This window comes from Rhinichthys klamathensis, unplaced genomic scaffold, assembly GCF_029890125.1.
Source record: "Rhinichthys klamathensis goyatoka isolate OS25496 unplaced genomic scaffold, OSU_Roscu_1.1 h1tg000627l_1, whole genome shotgun sequence".
In the NCBI taxonomy this organism is placed as follows: Eukaryota; Metazoa; Chordata; class Actinopteri; order Cypriniformes; family Leuciscidae; genus Rhinichthys; species Rhinichthys klamathensis.
Window position 1 is genome coordinate 407,501 of NW_026607075.1, and position 14,231 is coordinate 421,731.

Sequence of the window (14,231 nt, forward strand, 5' to 3'; positions counted from 1 at the left end):
ACACAACACAACACAACACAACACTACACAACACAAGTGCCTCTCAACACAACACAACACAACACTACACAACACAAGTGCCTCTCAACACAACACAACACAAGTGCCTCTCAACACAACACAACACAACACTACACAACACAAGTGCCTCTCAACACAACACAACACAAGTACCTCTCAACACAACACAACACAACACTACACAACACAAGTGCCTCACAACACAACACAACACAAGTACCTCTCAACACAACACAACACAACACTACACAACACAAGTGCCTCACAACACAACACAAGTACCTCTCAACACAACACAACACAACACTACACAACACAAGTGCCTCACAACACAACACAACACAAGTACCTCTCAACACAACACAACACTACACAACACAAGTGCCTCTCAACACAACACAACACAACACAACACTACACAACACAAGTGCCTCTCAACACAACACAACACAACACAACACAAGTGCCTCTCAACACAACACAACACAAGTGCCTCTCAACACAACACAACACAACACTACACAACACAAGTGCCTCTCAACACAACACAACACAAGTACCTCTCAACACAACACAACACAACACTACACAACACAAGTGCCTCACAACACAACACAACACAAGTACCTCTCAACACAACACAACACAACACTACACAACACAAGTGCCTCACAACACAACACAAGTACCTCTCAACACAACACAACACAACACTACACAACACAAGTGCCTCACAACACAACACAACACAAGTACCTCTCAACACAACACAACACTACACAACACAAGTGCCTCACAACACAACACAAATACCTCTCAACACAACACAACACAACACTACACAACACAACACAAGTGCCTCTCAACACAACACAACACTACACAACACAACACAAGTGCCTCTCAACACAACACTACACAACACAACACAAGTGCCTCTCAACACAACACAACACTACACAACACAAGTGCCTCACAACACAACACAAGTACCTCTCAACACAACACAACACAACACAAGTGCCTCTCAACACAACACAACACAACACAACACAAGTGCCTCTCAACACAACACTACACAACACTACACAACACAACACAAGTGCCTCTCAACACAACACAACACAACACAACACAAGTGCCTCTCAACACAACACAACACAAGTGCCTCTCAACACACAACACAACACTACACAACACAAGTGCCTCTCAGCACAACACAACACAACACAACACAACAAAGTGCCTCTCAACACAACACAACACAAGTCCCTCTCAACACAACACAACACAAGTGCTATTCACAAAACGAGCTATTCTTCATGATCAGGTGAATGTTATGTTCGATCATAGTTTATCTAACATTTGTAATTACTCACAACTGACAATCCACAGCAGCCGCTAGTGCCTCTCAACACAACACAACATAACACAAGTGCCTCTCAACACAACACAACACAACACAACACAACACAACACTACACAACACAAGTGCCTCTCAACACAACACAACACAACACTACACAACACAAGTGCCTCTCAACACAACACAACACAAGTGCCTCTCAACACAACACAACACAACACTACACAACACAAGTGCCTCTCAACACAACACAGCACGACAGCACTCGTCTTCTGTCGGCTGAGAGTGAGGCCGGCTCTGAGGACGGTCACACACACAACAGCGCTCGTCTTTTGTCAGCTGAGAGTGAGGCCGGCTCTGAGGACGGTCACACACACGACAGCGCTCGTCTTTTGTCGGCTGAGAGTGAGGCCGGCTCTGAGGACGGTCACACACACGACAGCGCTCGTCTTTTGTCGGCTGAGAGTGAGGCCGGCTCTGAGGACGGTCACACACACGACAGCACTCGTCTTTTGTCGGCTGAGAGTGAGGCCGGCTCTGAGGACAGTCACACACACGACAGCGCTCGTCTTTTGTCGGCTGAGAGTGAGGCCGGCTCTGAGGACGGTCACACACACGACAGCGCTTGTCTTCTGTCGGCTGAGAGTGAGGCCGGCTCTGAGGACGGTCACACACACGACAGCGCTCGTCTTTTGTCGGCTGAGAGTGAGGCCGGCTCTGAGGACGGTCACACACACGACAGCGCTTGTCTTCTGTCGGCTGAGAGTGAGGCCGGCTCTGAGGACGGTAACACACACGACAGCGCTCGTCTTTTGTCGGCTGAGAGTGAGGCCGGCTCTGAGGACGGTCACACACACGACAGCGCTTGTCTTCTGTCGGCTGACAGTGAGGCCGGCTCTGAGGACAGTCACACACACGACAGCACTCGTCTTCTGTCGGCTGAGAGTGAGGCCGGCTCTGAGGACAGTCACACACACGACAGCGCTCGTCTTCTGTCGGCTGAGAGTGAGGCCGGCTCTGAGGACGGTCACACACGACAGCGCTCGTCTTTTGTCGGCTGAGAGTGAGGCCGGCTCTGAGGACAGTCACACACACGACAGCGCTCGTCTTCTGTCGGCTGAGAGTGAGGCCGGCTCTGAGGACAGTCACACACACGACAGCTCTCGTCTTTTGTCGGCTGAGAGTGAGGCCGGCTCTGAGGACGGTCACACACACGACAGCACTCGTCTTCTGTCGGCTGAGAGTGAGGCCGGCTCTGAGGACGGTCACACACACGACAGTGCTCGTCTTCTGTCGGCTGAGAGTGATGCCGGCTCTGAGGACGGTCACACACACGACAGCGCTCCTCTTTTGTCGGCTGAGAGTGAGGCCGGCTCTGAGGACAGTCACACACACGACAGCGCTCGTCTTTTGTCGGCTGAGAGTGAGGCCGGCTCTGAGGACAGTCACACACACGACAGCGCTCGTCTTTTGTCGGCTGAGAGTGAGGCCGGCTCTGAGGACGGTCACACACACGACAGCGCTCGTCTTCTGTCGGCTGAGAGTGATGCCGGCTCTGAGGACGGTCACACACACGACAGCGCTCGTCTTTTGTCGGCTGAGAGTGAGGCCGGCTCTGAGGACGGTCACACACACGACAGCGCTCGTCTTCTGTCGGCTGAGAGTGATGCCGGCTCTGAGGACGGTCACACACACGACAGCGCTCGTCTTTTGTCGGCTGAGAGTGAGGCCGGCTCTGAGGACAGTCACACACACGACAGCACTCGTCTTTTGTCGGCTGAGAGTGAGGCCGGCTCTGAGGACGGTCACACACACGACAGCGCTCGTCTTCTGTCGGCTGAGAGTGATGCCGGCTCTGAGGACGGTCACACACACGACAGCGCTCGTCTTTTGTCGGCTGAGAGTGAGGCCGGCTCTGAGGACAGTCACACACACGACAGCACTCGTCTTTTGTCGGCTGAGAGTGAGGCCGGCTCTGAGGACAGTCACACACACGACAGCGCTCGTCTTTTGTCGGCTGAGAGTGAGGCCGGCTCTGAGGACGGTCACACACACGACAGCACTCGTCTTTTGTCGGCTGAGAGTGAGGCCGGCTCTGAGGACGGTCACACACACGACAGCGCTCGTCTTTTGTCGGCTGAGAGTGAGGCCGGCTCTGAGGATGGTCACACACACGACAGCGCTCGTCTTTTGTCGGCTGAGAGTGAGGCCGGCTCTGAGGACGGTCACACACACGACAGCGCTCGTCTTTTGTCGGCTGAGAGTGAGGCCGGCTCTGAGGATGGTCACACACACGACAGCGCTTGTCTTTTGTCGGCTGAGAGTGAGGCCGGCTCTGAGGACGGTCACACACACGACAGCACTCGTCTTTTGTCGGCTGAGAGTGAGGCCGGCTCTGAGGACGGTAACACACACGACAGCACTCGTCTTTTGTCGGCTGAGAGTGATGCCGGCTCTGAGGACGGTCACACACACGACAGCGCTTGTCTTCTGTCGGCTGAGAGTGAGGCCGGCTCTGAGGACGGTCACACACACGACAGCGCGCGTCTTCTGTCGGCTGAGAGTGAGGCCGGCTCTGAGGACGGTCACACACACGACAGCACTGTGTTTCTGTCGGCTGAGAGTGAGGCCGGCTCTGAGGACGGTCACACACACGACAGCGCTCGTCTTCTGTCGGCTGAGAGTGAGGCCGGCTCTGAGGACGGTCACACACACGACAGCGCTTGTCTTCTGTCGGCTGAGAGTGAGGCCGGCTCTGAGGACGGTCACACACACGACAGCGCGCGTCTTCTGTCGGCTGAGAGTGAGGCCGGCTCTGAGGACGGTCACACACACGACAGCACTGTGTTTCTGTCGGCTGAGAGTGAGGCCGGCTCTGAGGACGGTCACACACACGACAGCGCTCGTCTTCTGTCGGCTGAGAGTGAGGCCGGCTCTGAGGACGGTCACACACACGACAGCGCTCTTCTTTTGTCGGCTGAGAGTGAGGCCGGCTCTGAGGACGGTAACACACACGACAGCACTCGTCTTTTGTCGGCTGAGAGTGATGCCGGCTCTGAGGACGGTCACACACACGACAGCGCTTGTCTTCTGTCGGCTGAGAGTGAGGCCGGCTCTGAGGACGGTCACACACACGACAGCGCGCGTCTTCTGTCGGCTGAGAGTGAGGCCGGCTCTGAGGACGGTCACACACACGACAGCACTGTGTTTCTGTCGGCTGAGAGTGAGGCCGGCTCTGAGGACGGTCACACACACGACAGCGCTCGTCTTCTGTCAGCTGAGAGTGAGGCCGGCTCTGAGGACGGTCACACACACGACAGCACTCGTCTTCTGTCGGCTGAGAGTGATGCCGGCTCTGAGGACGGTCACACACACAACAGCGCTCGTCTTCTGTCGGCTGAGAGTGAGGCCGGCTCTGAGGACAGTCACACACACAACAGCGCTCGTCTTCTGTCGGCTGAGAGTGATGCCGGCTCTGAGGACGGTCACACACACAACAGCGCTCGTCTTCTGTCGGCTGAGAGTGAGGCCGGCTCTGAGGACGGTCACACACACGACAGCACTCGTCTTCTGTCGGCTGAGAGTGATGCCGGCTCTGAGGACGGTCACACACACAACAGCGCTCGTCTTCTGTCGGCTGAGAGTGAGGCCGGCTCTGAGGACGGTCACACACACAACAGCGCTCGTCTTCTGTCGGCTGAGAGTGAGGCCGGCTCTGAGGACGGTCACACACACAACAGCGCTCGTCTTCTGTCGGCTGAGAGTGAGGCCGGCTCTGAGGACGGTCACACACACGACAGCACTCGTCTTCTGTCGGCTGAGAGTGATGCCGGCTCTGAGGACGGTCACACACACAACAGCGCTCGTCTTCTGTCGGCTGAGAGTGAGGCCGGCTCTGAGGACGGTCACACACACGACAGCACTCGTCTTCTGTCGGCTGAGAGTGATGCCGGCTCTGAGGACGGTCACACACACAACAGCGCTCGTCTTCTGTCGGCTGAGAGTGAGGCCGGCTCTGAGGACGGTCACACACACGACAGCGCTGGTCTTCTGTCGGCTGAGAGTGAGGCCGGCTCTGAGGACAGTCACACACACAACAGCGCTCGTCTTCTGTCGGCTGAGAGTGATGCCGGCTCTGAGGACGGTCACACACACAACAGCGCTCGTCTTCTGTCGGCTGAGAGTGAGGCCGGCTCTGAGGACAGTCACACACACAACAGCGCTCGTCTTCTGTCGGCTGAGAGTGATGCCGGCTCTGAGGACGGTCACACACACGACAGCGCTCGTCTTCTGTCGGCTGAGAGTGAGGCCGGCTCTGAGGACGGTCACACACACGACAGCACTCGTCTTCTGTCGGCTGAGAGTGAGGCCGGCTCTGAGGACGGTCACACACACGACAGCACTCGTCTTCTGTCGGCTGAGAGTGAGGCCGGCTCTGAGGACGGTCACACACACGACAGCGCTTGTCTTCTGTCGGCTGAGAGTGAGGCCGGCTCTGAGGACAGTCACACACACGACAGCACTCGTCTTCTGTCGGCTGAGAGTGAGGCCGGCTCTGAGGACGGTCACACACACGACAGCGCTCGTCTTCTGTCGGCTGAGAGTGATGCCGGCTCTGAGGACGGTCACACACACGACAGCACTCGTCTTCTGTCGGCTGAGAGTGATGCCGGCTCTGAGGACGGTCACACACACAACAGCGCTCGTCTTTTGTCGGCTGAGAGTGAGGCCGGCTCTGAGGACGGTCACACACACGACAGCGCTTGTCTTCTGTCGGCTGAGAGTGAGGCCGGCTCTGAGGACAGTCACACACACAACAGCGCTCGTCTTCTGTCGGCTGAGAGTGATGCCGGCTCTGAGGACGGTCACACACACAACAGCGCTCGTCTTCTGTCGGCTGAGAGTGAGGCCGGCTCTGAGGACGGTCACACACACAACAGCGCTCGTCTTCTGTCGGCTGAGAGTGAGGCCGGCTCTGAGGACGGTCACACACACGACAGCGCTCGTCTTCTGTCGGCTGAGAGTGAGGCCGGCTCTGAGGACGGTCACACACACGACAGCACTCGTCTTCTGTCGGCTGAGAATGTCAGAGAACTTTATGTTGTGTTATGTTACAGTGGCCACTCTTCTGATCCGGCTGATGTGTGCTGTTGTGAAGGACTTTTTAATTGATGAAAATTGATAATGATCAACCGGGATTCAAGCTAGAAACGATGCTTGATATTTGTGCTTAAGAAAGTGTTAAGTAGTCATTAGAATGCTAGGTAGTGTGCTTTATGTGTAGTTCAATTACACAAAGTGTGTGTGTTTGTGTGTCTCTGATGTTTGGTCAGTTGAATATAGTCTCATTTCCCCTAGATGTCTTTGTTTTCTTTGTACTTTGCCAGATAATCCTGCTTTAGGAGCGCACTGCTGTGTGCGGGATGGCAGCTAAGCAGAAAGTGTAATCCCTACTCAGGTATTGATAGTTTAGATTGACTCCCGCTGGCTTTCATAATGACCGATGAGACCTTTCACTGCCAGAAGAAAAACACAGAAGAGGACGACGTAATGGCTATCAGAGAGAAAGAGAGAACCTGAATAATACAAAAGTGTGAGGAAAGAACAAACAAATGAGAAATTTAATCAAGACTGAAAAAACAAACAAACAAAAATGAAAAAGAACAAAAGAACAAACAAACAAACACAGCAGGCAAAAGAACTAACAAATGAGTAGATTTAATGAAGAAGACTGAAAAAAACAAACAAACAAAAATGAAAGTAAAAAAGTGGGAAAAACAAAAGAATGTAAGAACAAACAAAAGAAAACAGGGGAAAGAACAAACAAATTAGTGAAATTGAATTAAAAAATACAATCTAAACGAAAGTGAACATAGAGAAAGAAACAAAAGATGAAAAAACACAAGAATGAAAGTGAACAAAGAGGGAAAACCCCCAAAAGAATGAAAAACAAACAAACAAAACAAAGTGGGCGAAAGAACAAACAAATGAGTAAGATTTAATGAAAAAGACTGAAAAAGGAAACAAAAAAAAGGAAACGAACAAAAATGAAACGGAACAAAGAAAAAAAAAAGAAATTAACAATGAAAGTGAAAGAGCAAACTACTAAATAAATAAAAAATAATGAAAAGTGGAACAAAAAGACAAAAAAGGCAGTAAACAAAAGTAGGAATGAATGAAAGAGAATGAAAAAGAACGGGAAAGAACAAATTAATGAAAGCAAATGAAAGACTGAACAAACTATTTGAAGAGTGAAAGAACAAACAAAAAAACAAGCAAACAAAAGAAAGACAATGAAACTGACAAAACCAAGGTCAGACACGATAACAGAGGAAACGAGTGAAAGACGCAATGAAAGAAAGATCAGTAGATGGACAGAAGACGAACGAATAACAATATCCAGCACAGAATACAGTACAGCGCCGTGACCTCACACACACCGCCACGCCTCATTAATTTACTCTATTAAACTCATTACGCAAACGACACGACTGTAGCACACACACACACACTTCTCTTTCCTTCGTTCCTTCACTCCCCTCTCCTCTGGAGCAATATTCTCCTTCTGTTGCTCTTATTTATGTAAACTTGTTAATAAAAGCGCTTTTTTAGGGAGCAATGAATGGAAATGAACACATCCTGCGCTCCGGCAGCCAGCCGCAATTTAACCCGAAACACAAAACAATTTGAAATTACAATGGGGAGAGATTAAGAGGAGATTAAATCTGAGGGAGAGGCGCGTGATGGCAGGAGGAGATAGTGCATATTCATTATGACAGCATCGGGACGGGGACGGGGACGGGGACGGGGGGGAGCAGATGGCATTGTAATTTAACGGGGATGTTTCCGAACACGGGAACAACTCCACACGTCAGGAGTGAAGGATGCCGCCGCTTCAAGAGAAATCAATTGAGAAACGGGTCGGAGCCGTCGTGCATACAATAATTGAATATTAGTCGAGGAGTGCGGGTCGTGGGACGGTCCGGGCGAGGAGTGGTCAGACACACACACACACACACGCCTACCCTGTGCGATATCACTGTTCTGTGATTGATTAGCACACCTTTGATGTGTGTGTGTGTGTGTTAGTGAGCGTCCGGCCCCGATCCCGCACCATTAGACACATCAGCTTTGTCTTAGCCGCATGACATAATCAATAATTACAACTGTTAATCAATGTGATTTTAAATAAGCATCGACCATGTTTGCAAGGTTAGCCGGGTCTATTGCTGAACATTGAGCCCAAAACGAGGAGGAGAACCCAGGTTCCTCTTCTCTCGAGAGGCGTTCTCCTCCCTCGCTTCTCTTCTCTTCTCTCGAGAGGCATTCTCCTCCCTCGCTTCTCTTCTCTTCTCTCGAGAGGCGTTCTCCTCCCTCGCTTCTCTTCTCTTCTCTCGAGAGGCGTTCTCCTCCCTCGCTTCTCTTCTCTTCTCTCGAGAGGCGTTCTCCTCCCTCGCTTCTCTTCTCTTCTCTCGAGAGGCATTCTCCTCCCTCGCTTCTCTTCTCTTCTCTCGAGAGGCGTTCTTCTCCCTCGCTTCTCTTATCTGATTGCATTTCAGATTGTTCTGTTTTACAAGCCTGAATGTATAAAAAACAAGCAAAAGTGCATTCCTGTAGGGCGCGCAGTTGTGTATGGTCACGCGCCGCGTGTGTGTGTGAGCGTGTGTGAGCGCGTCTCGGACGGCAGGTTAGCTGGTCTGGTTTACCGCTGGTCTGGTTTACCGCTGGTCTGGTGTTGGGGTCTGGTTTACTGCTGGTCTGGTTTACCACTGGTCTGGTGTTGGGGTCTGGTTTACCGCTGGTCTGGTGTTGGGGTCTGGTTTACCACTGGTCTGGTGTTGGGGTCTGGTTTACTGCTGGTCTGGTTTACCACTGGTCTGGTGTTGGGGTCTGGTTTACCGCTGGTCTGGTGTTGGGGTCTGGTTTACTGCTGGTCTGGTTTACCACTGGTCTGGTGTTGGGGTCTGGTTTACCACTGGTCTGGTGTTGGGGTCTGGTTTACCGCTGGTCTGGTGTTGGGGTCTGGTTTACTGCTGGTCTGGTTTACCACTGGTCTGGTGTTGGGGTCTGGTTTACCGCTGGTCTGGTGTTGGGGTCTGGTTTACTGCTGGTCTGGTTTACCACTGGTCTGGTGTTGGGGTCTGGTTTACCGCTGGTCTGGTGTTGGGGTCTGGTTTACTGCTGGTCTGGTTTACCACTGGTCTGGTGTTGGGGTCTGGTTTACCGCTGGTCTGGTGTTGGGATCTGGTTTACTGCTGGTCTGGTTTACCACTGGTCTGGTGTTGGGGTCTGGTTTACCGCTGGTCTGGTGTTGGGGTCTGGTTTACTGCTGGTCTGGTTTACCACTGGTCTGGTGTTGGGGTCTGGTTTACCGCTGGTCTGGTGTTGGGGTCTGGTTTACCACTGAACCCGTCACATCAGCGCTGGGACGTTTCATTCGGGCAGAGCTCCAGGTGGACGTCCTACAGGCTACACAGAATATATATGTATTAGGGATGCACTGGTATGAATATTTTGGCTAATACCGATAACCGATAATTCTTTGTATTTGAAAGCCGATAATCGATACACTGGCCGATAAATCCAAATTTTTATATAATTTTTGAGTGCCTGATTACAGAAACAAAAGTCTCAGCATTAAAAGCCACGACCCAAACACACAATTATAACGTCCTCGTACAGCACATTACTGTATTTTCCTTTTTTAAAGTGATTCCAATCATATTTCAAGTTTAAACCCATCATGTTGAACAGTCGCATCTGAAGCGTCTCGGCTGGAGGAAATATTACATTATTTATCGGCTTTAATATATCGGGTACATTTTCTTATCGGGCCGATAACGATAATAATATTAAAGATGAACATATATCGGCCGATAGCGATATGATGAGGGATATATGTGCATTCATATACTGTATATAAACATGCAGTGAAGCTGAGAGTACTAGACACTCGCTGGAAACTGTAAGTGATTTAATAAATTATAAGTGATTTAATAAATAGACACGAGAGAAAGCAAGAAAAGTGAAAGAACAAAGGAAAGAGTGGAAGAAAGAACAGAAGAATATAACAAACAAAAGAAAAAAGAAACAAAGATGAAATAAAGAACTAAATTTAAAGAGTGCAAACATCAGAAACATCATATATACATTCAAGACAGACAATAAAGGAGAAAGAAAACAAAAAGGCAAGATAAAACAAAACAAAGATGAAACAGATTAAAAAAAAAGAATGAACCAAATACAACATGAAGGAATGAAAGGCTCGACAGAACGAACACGCAATAAAGAACAGATGACTGAACGAAAAAAAGAACAAAATAAACAGACAACACTTAAAGCTCCAGTCGGCAAGTCTGGCAGATTGAGTGGATTTAGGAAAATTTTGAATGTTTACAACTCTCATGCCCCTCCCCCACTATCAACGGATACCCTCCCACCCAGTTCATGCTCGTCAGTGCGTGTGCACCAGATTTTCAGTGAACGCCAGGGCTCTCAAGTGTCACGCATTGAGCGTGACAGTCACTCATTTCGGTCTTTTGTCACGCTCTCCCGCCACACATTGTATTTCTCACGCTGAAAAACTATTTGTAATATATTTAATATGCCGCAGTGCCCAAAACTCTGGCCGCGCCGCTCTCACTGTGGAACCGGCATGAATCAAGCGCGTTTCCTCTGGTGTTGTTCGTCGAGCTACACAATAGCCAATCAGAAAATAGCACTATTGTATCTGGGTAAGATTTAACGCAACAACCAAAGACAAAAATGTATCCAACCCCCGTCGGCTGGGTGTCACTCTTACCTGTCTTCAAAACTTGAGAGCCCTGGAACGCGCCCGTCTCATCAGCATCCATCAACACCATGGAGTATTTGGAGGTGTGCTGTCCTGGCTAATCTACCGATAGATTGCAATTGCTAACGTCATTTATACTCTAAATGAGCTTACTTGATTTTCCGCCATCACTCTTCGTTACTGCGCGAACTTCCGCGAACTTCAGGCGTGTGCATGTGATTGTAACGTGCACGAGGGGTGGCGTGTGCCCGATCTGTGATTGACAGTCAGATCTCACACACCCCTGCGCTGATTAGACATGATGAACCGGGAGCTGTGGAGTTTTGCAAAACAAATAACACGCTCCAGGTGGAGTTAGAAGCTCGGGTTTTTTTCTAAAACCACTTTATTTATGTTGTTCTGTCAGATTATAGTGTCGATTTCACTGAATATGATCAAAAAAATTTTGCCGACGGCAGCTTTAATGAAATGATGACTGACAAAACAGACGAAATACAGAACTAAACAAAGACTGAAAGGAAGAACGAACAAAACAGACAAAAGAAAGAGTGAATAAACAGAAGGCATGGAAAACAAGCACTACGGACAGAATAAAACTGAACTAAAGAGATAAAAGAGATAAAGAGATAGAGAGATATAACACACACTATTGTTTCTCTGTCCAGAAGAAGTCAGATCGGTTCTGTGAACGCTACGGGTCACTCGCTTCATGCCCTCCAGCAGACAGGAAATGACATCAGAATAATGATGTCATAGGAGATCAGCAGGGGCGCTGCGTGATTATGATATGATTGTGCATAAATCCAGCTGTGTTTATGACAGATGTAGTTTTATACAGATTAAGCCTCAATATAAACGCCGTTGTTTAAGCGTGGTTATTGGACATGTCTGGTTCAGAGGCTGCCATGAGAATGCAGTGTGTGTGTGTGTGTGTGTCCTTGGGGCATCTCACTGCCATGTGTGTGTGAAAGCTAATGAGGAAACGTTTCATTCATTAAAAGACGACGTTTACTGACAAACACTTGCAGCCGATCAGGAGTGCTGTCACAGAAGATCTGCAGATTGATTTCAGCATCTTATTCGTAAAATATAAATATAAAATAAATATAATATTTAAAATTAACATAAGGTTGCACTTTATTTCCCAGTGCCCTTGTTACATGTACTTACTACAGTAATAACAGTAAATGATGCATGCAATCAGACTCACTCCTAACATGAACTCTACAGTAAGTGCATGTTGATGAGTAATATTACTCAAAGCTTATTTGTACAATTGCACCATAAAATACAGTGTACACTAATATTAGTATTAAAAGATATTAGTGTATCATTATATTCATTAATTACTGTTATTAATATTATATATTTTTTGGAGTAATTGCATTCCCACAAAGTGCTTCCATTCACTCATCGTCTGAGAAACTGTGCATGAGAGTCAGTATTATGGAGATTTTAAGCACAAAAGCTGCATAGAAAAGCACGTCTGCATCCCCCTTTCTTCTTGATGTGCTTTACACTCATTTACACAAACATGTTGATGTTCAGACAGGCTTCCTGGATCTCAGCACCAGAATGAGCTGTGGTGTGTTTGCTGTTAAACTGGTCTCTGCGTTCGAGAGCCGGGATCCCTCACTGTATTGGGATTCCTGGTGGTTCCTCCTTCCCTAATCTGTTGATCAGAGCTTTTGGTTAAATCATGATGCATAGTCTGGGTCTGTACAGGGGCCCATTAGTCATGGTGCGGCCCTTCGACGTATCCGCTTTTTATCCATCTCTTAAATCAGTGTGTGCGGGTATTGGCATCCGGCTGGGCCGCCTCCCAGAGTCCTGATTGAAGTGGCATTGTTTGGGAGACATGGAGCGCTCAATCAATATTCAGTCTTACTAAATTACAGTTTGCATGAAAAATGAGGCCCTCCCCGTGAAGGGCCCGGAGACTTCGGGAGATGTGCCCGGGAAGTGTTTCATCAACACTCCTCTCCTCCGCGCAGACACATGAAACACACATCTCCAGAACATTTCAGAGCGCTGTGATGAATGCACTGCTTAATGTGTGTGTGTGTGTGCTAATGATAGTCTGAGATATCAACTACACTGTTAAATTGGCCGATATTTGGCCATTTTAGGATGTTTTAAAATGTTCATAAATATTAAAATAATATTTGAATTATATTGCCCTTCTCTTTATGTTTTGGCATCTTTTTTTAAGCAGAACAAATATGTTTTTAAGCAGAACAAATAACTCAATAAAGAGCAGAACAAAACAGAAAAAAAGCAAATCGTAATAAAAAAAAACTGAGCAAAATAAAATAAAATAAATAAAATAAAATAAAACAGCACAACTGAGCAAAACAGCCAAAATAAAATAAAATAAAACAAAAAATAATATGAATAAAATAAAACAGCAAAACAGAGCAAAAGGAAACCTGAGTTATATCATGGGCATGCAGCACTACAGTTGGTGTCCGGTAGCTTTCTTCTGGTTTGCATTTCTCGATTCTTCCTCTGCATTAATTAGCATGTTGCTTTGATTTCCATGAGGTAAACCCTTTCTCATAATGATCGATTGCATCACTTTAACCCTGACCCTTACACTCCCACCTTTCCCCTTTCACCCAGCTTGACCAGTTCAGCCTCTCTTTTCACCCAGCTTGACCAGTTCAGCCTCTCTTTTCACCCAGCTTGACCAGTTCAGCCTCTCCTTTCACCCAGCTTGACCAGTTCAGCCTCTCCTTTCCCCCAGCTTGACCAGTTCAGCCTCTCTTTCCCCCAGCTTGACCAGTTCAGCCTCTCTTTCCCCCAGCTTGACCAGTTCAGCCTCTCTTTCCCCCAGCTTGACCAGTTCAGCCTCTCCTTTCCCCCAGCTTGACCAGTTCAGCCTCTCTTTCACCCAGCTTGACCAGTTCAGCCTCTCTTTCACCCAGCTTGACCAGTTCAGCCTCTCCTTTCACCCAGCTTGACCAGTTCAGCCTCTCCTTTAACCCAGCTTGACCAGTTCAGCCTCTCTTTCACCCAGCTTGACCAGTTCAGCCTCTCTTTCACCCAGCT